Genomic DNA, 6,592 nt, shown 5'->3' on the forward strand with positions numbered 1-6,592 from the left:
CTGTCATATTCTTGGGTCGCCAATTCGCCATGCAAGTCATATTCATTTCCAATTGGACTCATTGCAAAGAAGTTTCTAATTTTTTCTTTTTTTTTTGAAAAAAATCAGCTGCCATGCAACACATGCGTTGTTTCGAGCAATTTACTAGAGTTGTTTATATATATATATATATTATTCTAAGAATTGTGTCAAGTATTTGATACAATTTTTTATGATGTAAGAATAGTTTAATTAAATTAAAAATAATAATTTTCTAAAAACTAAACGAGGGATTTTTTTAAATTTATTCTTTTGATTATTAAGTTTCGGCTTGAGAAAATTGCATGAAACATGCAATAATTTTGTACCCATGTTATAATATGAATAAATTCAAAGCGAGTTGAAAAAAAAGGAAAGAGGAGTTTTGATAAATCATCCTCAAGTGATAGAACTAAATTTCTTATTTTCCAAAAAAAGGAAAAAAAAAGTTTTTAATGAAAAATTTACATCAAAAAATAAAATTGGAAAAAAGTCACTATGTTGACATGCGACACCAATTCTTGGTCACATCTCCCTTATCCAGCGGTCTCAAATCATTTCATTATCACAGAATTTGATTAAGTGAGACTCATATATTACAAAATTTAAAAGAATAAAATAAAGTGATTTGGAACCAAGGACAGGCAAAATGAGGACAAAGATTCGTGAGCAATACACATACGCAAACCACCAACAAACAATTTTGTCATTTTGATACATAAATTACAAAATAAAATATACACAAGGAGGAGTGTGTGGAACCACGGCCATTCGGCATGGGATTCTTTGTCTGTCTTCTATAAATTTTTTATTAATATAGAATAAATAAATAAATTTTTAAAGAATTAAACTTATTAATAAATTTTATAAAATAGTATTTATTCATGAGTATTATGTATTATTCTATTTAGTGTTTGGTTTTTTGTTGATAGCATAACTGTAAATTTTGAGCTAATTTTTTTATGCGTCTTTAGATTTTTTTTTCACAAAAAAAAGTTGTGTAATTTGCATTCACCTATGGCCCTGTTTGGTAGAGTTTATTTTCAACTTATTATAGCTTTTACCTTAATTTAAGCTATTTTGATGTGCTTGATTCAGCTTAATAATACAGCTTATAGCTTTTTGTAAGTTAAAAATCAACTTATTCTTTGAGTGGGGGAGGAGAAGCTTAATTTATAAGTAAAAAATTAACTTATGTTTACAGTTATAAGTTATAAGCTGTTAGGCTATAAATTATAATCACTTTCTCACAGCTCTACCTAACAGTGCCTATATATGATTTAGAGATGATTCTCGGTATTTGAGTCATTGATCAAGAAAAAGATAATAAAAGGATGTGGGATATTATAAAACATTGTAATTTTGTATGAAAAAGACAAAAATTAGAAGCATTCATGCAAAAGGAGAGTGCAAATAACATAGTAAATAAATAATAGTGCTACTAACACACAAAAAAAAAGAAAAAAGAAGTAGATTTCGGGCACACAAACATGTTTTATTTTGTGATTTACTTTTGAATTAATACTAGTATTTTGAAATATATATATATATATATATATATATATATACAATGAAGTTATTCTAATTCCATTTTTAACCATCTGTACTTACAATGTGAGAGCTTGAAAAAATACCACAAATGTTGACATTGGTTAGGATAATGAAAAGTCCAAGAAGGATAAGAATTTTAAAAATTTCTCATAATTATTTATCATGAGATTGGTAAGAATATGCAAGAAAAATAAATTTCTTGTGCAATTAATATCAATAAAACTTGAATTTTAATTTATTACAAAAAAGACAAAAAAAATTATATTCTCATAAAAATAATTAAATCTTTCAACTTTATTGTCAAATTTTTATTTAACAAAATTCATGATAAAAAAAATTTATTTATAATTTTTCTCCATTTTCTATTCTTTTCTAAATGAGTGATTATTTGGTACCGTTGTGTCCTAAATGCATTTAACTCATTCATTTGTGTTCGGTACACATACAACTCATATAAATAAATGATTTTTTTTTTTCTTTTTTCCTGTGTGGGCCTACATACAACTCATATAAATAAATGATTTAGATGTATTCGCGACATGATAGTATAGGCACTGAGCAATTTTTGAAAGCTAACTATCATTTGTTTTAAATAAGAGAATTATTGAATAGTTTTATAATATTATGTGATGTGATATTATTCGTGATTCTCTTAATTAATCAAAAATCATAATACATATTAATAAAAAACTCATTTTTTGTTATGCTATTATGTGTGACATCACAAGTACAATACTAGGCATGTTTGTTCGGCTACTTGGGGAGAGAGATTAGATTAATAGTTCATTTAAATTCACTAATAAAATGTTTGGTTGAATACAAATGAATGGATTAGCTATCGCTTTTGACTAGTAATCTCCCCATTGGTAGGACTACTAATCCTATGATGGGGTTGGGATTAGAAATTGAGTGAGATGATTAGTGAGTTTTTAAATATTTTTTAAGCAAAATTTATATTTTTTTAGTACCAAAAAAAATTATAATAATAAAAAATATACTAAAAATTAAAAAATAGGATAAACTATCAATAGTTTGACTTAATTTCCATCAAGTCCTATTGAAAATAAGTCAAAGTAAAATCGTCGCTAAAAATAATTATTTGTGATATTTTTTACATATGTCGCTAAAAATTAATATTTAGTGACTTTTATTGTCATGATTTTTATAAATTATCACTAAAACTTACAATTAGTGATTTTTTGTGACGAATTTTTTAACTGTCGTTGAAAATTGAAAATTAGTGACTTTTTTGTGACGCTTTTTTTAAACTGTCGCTGAAATTTATAATTAGTGAAATATTTTGTGGCAAAATTTTTAAATTGTCGTTGAAAATTAACAATTAGTGACTTTTTTTAATATGTTTGATGAAAAATGTCATTAACTTTATATATTAATACTATTTATAGTATTACTAATCTGGCGGTGTACAAATAAATACTCTTTATCCTTCATCTACAACTTTTTTTTTTTTTATCGGCAAAAGAAAGACTTTATTGATGATAAAAGCATACGGAGTATGAAAAATTACACCAATAAAGAGGAGCTTGGAGCTAAAAAAGCTCCAACCTCCTAGTTGGTGAGAGACCAACAACGAAAAACAATGAAGCAAAATAGGACAAACAGAGTGAGCTCCAAACCTCCTTACAATGCAACTCCAAAACCAGTTCATACCATACACCAAATTGACCAGAACACAAAAAAGACCAACTTCAAAAGGGTATAACAACCAACAGACCAGAGACAAAAATACACCATTCCAGAAGCATAACAGAACAGCTTTCAATATATCAACATAACAGAAGCCCATAGAGCTTTCGTAATCTGCAGATGAGAAATTCAACCCATATACCAGAAGCATAACAGTGTAACAGATTAGTCTACAGATAGAAAGCAACTGAATGCATTCAACAGAACACTATGGCAGATAGGTAGCAAACTGAAAGCTTTCAACAGAACAGACTAACAAGGAGGCAACTGAACACCACCCAACTGAGAGCATCTGAAAGCATGCATCAAAACAATGAAGCTGCCAGAAAGAACTGAAAAACATCACTTAAACATCTCCCAAACATAACAGAACATCACCCAAGCAGAAGACTAGCAGAACTAACAGAAACATCACCCAAGCATAAGCAGCCGAGATATAAACTCAATAGCAACAAATAATTTTCCTCCAATTGAGAACAACATCAACCATTGAGAAAGGAAAGTCCTTGAGAGAGTTTTTAAGCCAGAAAGCTAATCTGAACTTAACGAGATCCCACAGTTTAGCTGGGTTCGGACTAGCATTGGTGAAGACACAGTCATTTCTATGCTTCCAGAGTGACCATAGAACTATAAGTGGAATAACTCTCCAAAATTTCCTGAGTGGACTCTTAAATTTGACGCCTATCCACCAGTTGAGAAGATCTGCCACCGAATCTGGGATGCACCATTGAAGCCTCCATTCAAACAACACATGAGACCAGATGGACCAAGAGAATGGGCAATGGAGTAAAATATGTTGAGCAGATTCAGGGGCAGAATTGCAGAATGAACAGTAGGTGGAGGTAGAGAGACCAAGGATGCCAAGGTTTTGCAAGAAAACAACAGTTTTGATTCTATTTTTCCAGGCCAGCCACCTAAAGACAATAAAGAGCCACAACAATTTTGATTCTATCAGCAGTTTTGATTCTATTCTACATCTACAACTTAATACCACCACAACATTAATATCCTTATTCAATCTCACTGTACTTTTAATCATTTCCATCTTATGAAACTAAACAAACATAGCCTACATGCAGAGACGAACCTAAAGACAATAAAGAGCCACTACAACAAAAAACATTTTTGGCAACATTTTTTAGCAACCAAATTGAAATTAGTCGCCAATTTTATGTAATCGGGGACAATTTAATTGTTAGTCGCCAAAAATTATACTATTAGCGACGAGTTAAGATTTTTAGTCGCTAAAAGGTTTGGCGCCAAATTAATTTTTTGGGTGGGAGCGCCAAAAATATTTTCGCGACCAAATTAACATATAGCGATGAAATTTTGGTCGCCGATTGTAAAGTTTTGGCAACAGAAATGAAATAGTCGCGGAAAAGATGAACGGTACTTATGGCGACCGAAGGATTTTGTCGCCAATAACTTAGCAAACGAAACTACGTCGTTTTGCATTTTTCAATTTTTTTTTTTTTTTAAAGACTGGACCGACCCTTTTACTGAATAAACAAATAAGCTCTAATTCTCTCTCTCCCTCTCAATCCACAGCCTCAAGCGGCGCAAAACAGAGGTATGTCTCCCTCTCCCTCTCTCTCTCCCTCTCCCTCTCACTCTCTCACACCGCCTCCTCCTCCTCCTCCTCCTCGTCTCTCTTCCTCTTGCTCTCTCTTGCCAACGATTGATTTCCACCGACGGCATTCACTTCTCTCTCTCTCTGATATTTTGAAGACATATATATATATATATGAGTATATAATAGATTGTAGTCCTAAAATCTGTCTTTTAAATATATATTAAAATCTGTCTTTTAATTTTTTTCCCCCTTTTATTGGAATATGTTGCTCTTTTAAATTTTTAACTAAATGCACTTTTATCAACAATGAATTTGAAATTGATTGATTTTTCTTCAAGCATGGAGTGATCTTGTGAGTGAACCCATTGTATTGTTTGTACCAGACTTATCCTATTTATGTATGCTATAATGCAATTAACTAGGACTGAGAACCCATTGTATTGTCCATCTCCCTCTACAGATGGGCATAGGTCTCTCACTTTACAGATGCTATCTCAATCTGTCCATCTCCCTCTCTCTTTCTCTGTCTCTCATGGCGATTTTAAGGTCCCATGCCAAAACCCTAAGTTTTCCCCCTTTTTTTTTTTCTAGATTGGAACTTGGAAGATCTTCACCATTCTTAGAAAAAGTTAGAACTTTGTTTTTTTTGTTCTTAGCAGACCGTTACCCCTCTCTCACCATTCTTGGGATTTTGGTGAATGGTTTGGTTATTTCACCTATGTATCTAGCTATTGTCTATACTTTCATTTTTTTCTTATGTTAGTTTGAAGGGCATCCCCTGCCTTGGTTTGGTGTCAGTGAGTAATGTGAAGTAGTACACTTGAGAAATAATATTAATAAGACTTATACTAATATGCACTTTTATAACTTATATTAATGAGAATTATTTATGATGACATTGACTCAGAATTTTTATTATATCTATAGGTGTCCCATGTGGTATGGTTTCTATAGGACAAAATGATATGTTTATAGAAGTAATTATGCATTGGCTTCTGGATATTATGCCTTACTTTCACTGTTTCATGGGTATTAAGTGCCATTGTTTGTATTTATTTTGTGGTTCACATGCTTTAATACATTATTTTGTGTTTGAAGAATATAAAGTTCTATTTATTGTGTACAGAGGATGGTTAGTGATTTTTATATATTGCCAGCTAAATCAGTCATTCCTTCAGGAATGAGTGGTTCTTCTTTTCTTCTCGTGGAAGGAAGTACCCAAATAGCTCACAAAGTAAGAGAGCAACTGAATCTGGCTATTGGAAAGCCACTGGGAAAGAACGAAATGTGAAGTTAGGATCTAATTTGATTGGCACAAAAAGGACACTGGTGTTCCACAAAAGTTGTGCACCAAAAGGGGAGTTGACAAAATAGATAATGCATGAGTATTGTATGAATGGAAATCCTCAGGTGATGGTTTTAATACTTTTTGACAATATTTTATATTCTCCTAGATGGTTTGGTTATTTCACCTATGTATCTACCTATGTATCTTAGGCATTAATTAGTTTTTACTTTTAATTAGTACATGGGTAAAATTATAATTCTATTAGATGGAGTAAACAACACTAGTCATTATCATTTTTTATTATTATTATTATTATTATTATTATTATTATTATTATTATTATTATTATTATTTATTTGAATAACTAAACTATTTTCAGCAGCAAAGAGTAAACACAAATATTGCAGATGGCTGTGATGCTCTGAATTTGGGTGTGGCTGCTGATAGCCTTTGGT

Source organism: Camellia sinensis, chromosome 4, assembly GCF_055761805.1.
Source record: "Camellia sinensis isolate YWXY chromosome 4, ASM5576180v1, whole genome shotgun sequence".
Taxonomy (NCBI): domain Eukaryota; kingdom Viridiplantae; phylum Streptophyta; class Magnoliopsida; order Ericales; family Theaceae; genus Camellia; species Camellia sinensis.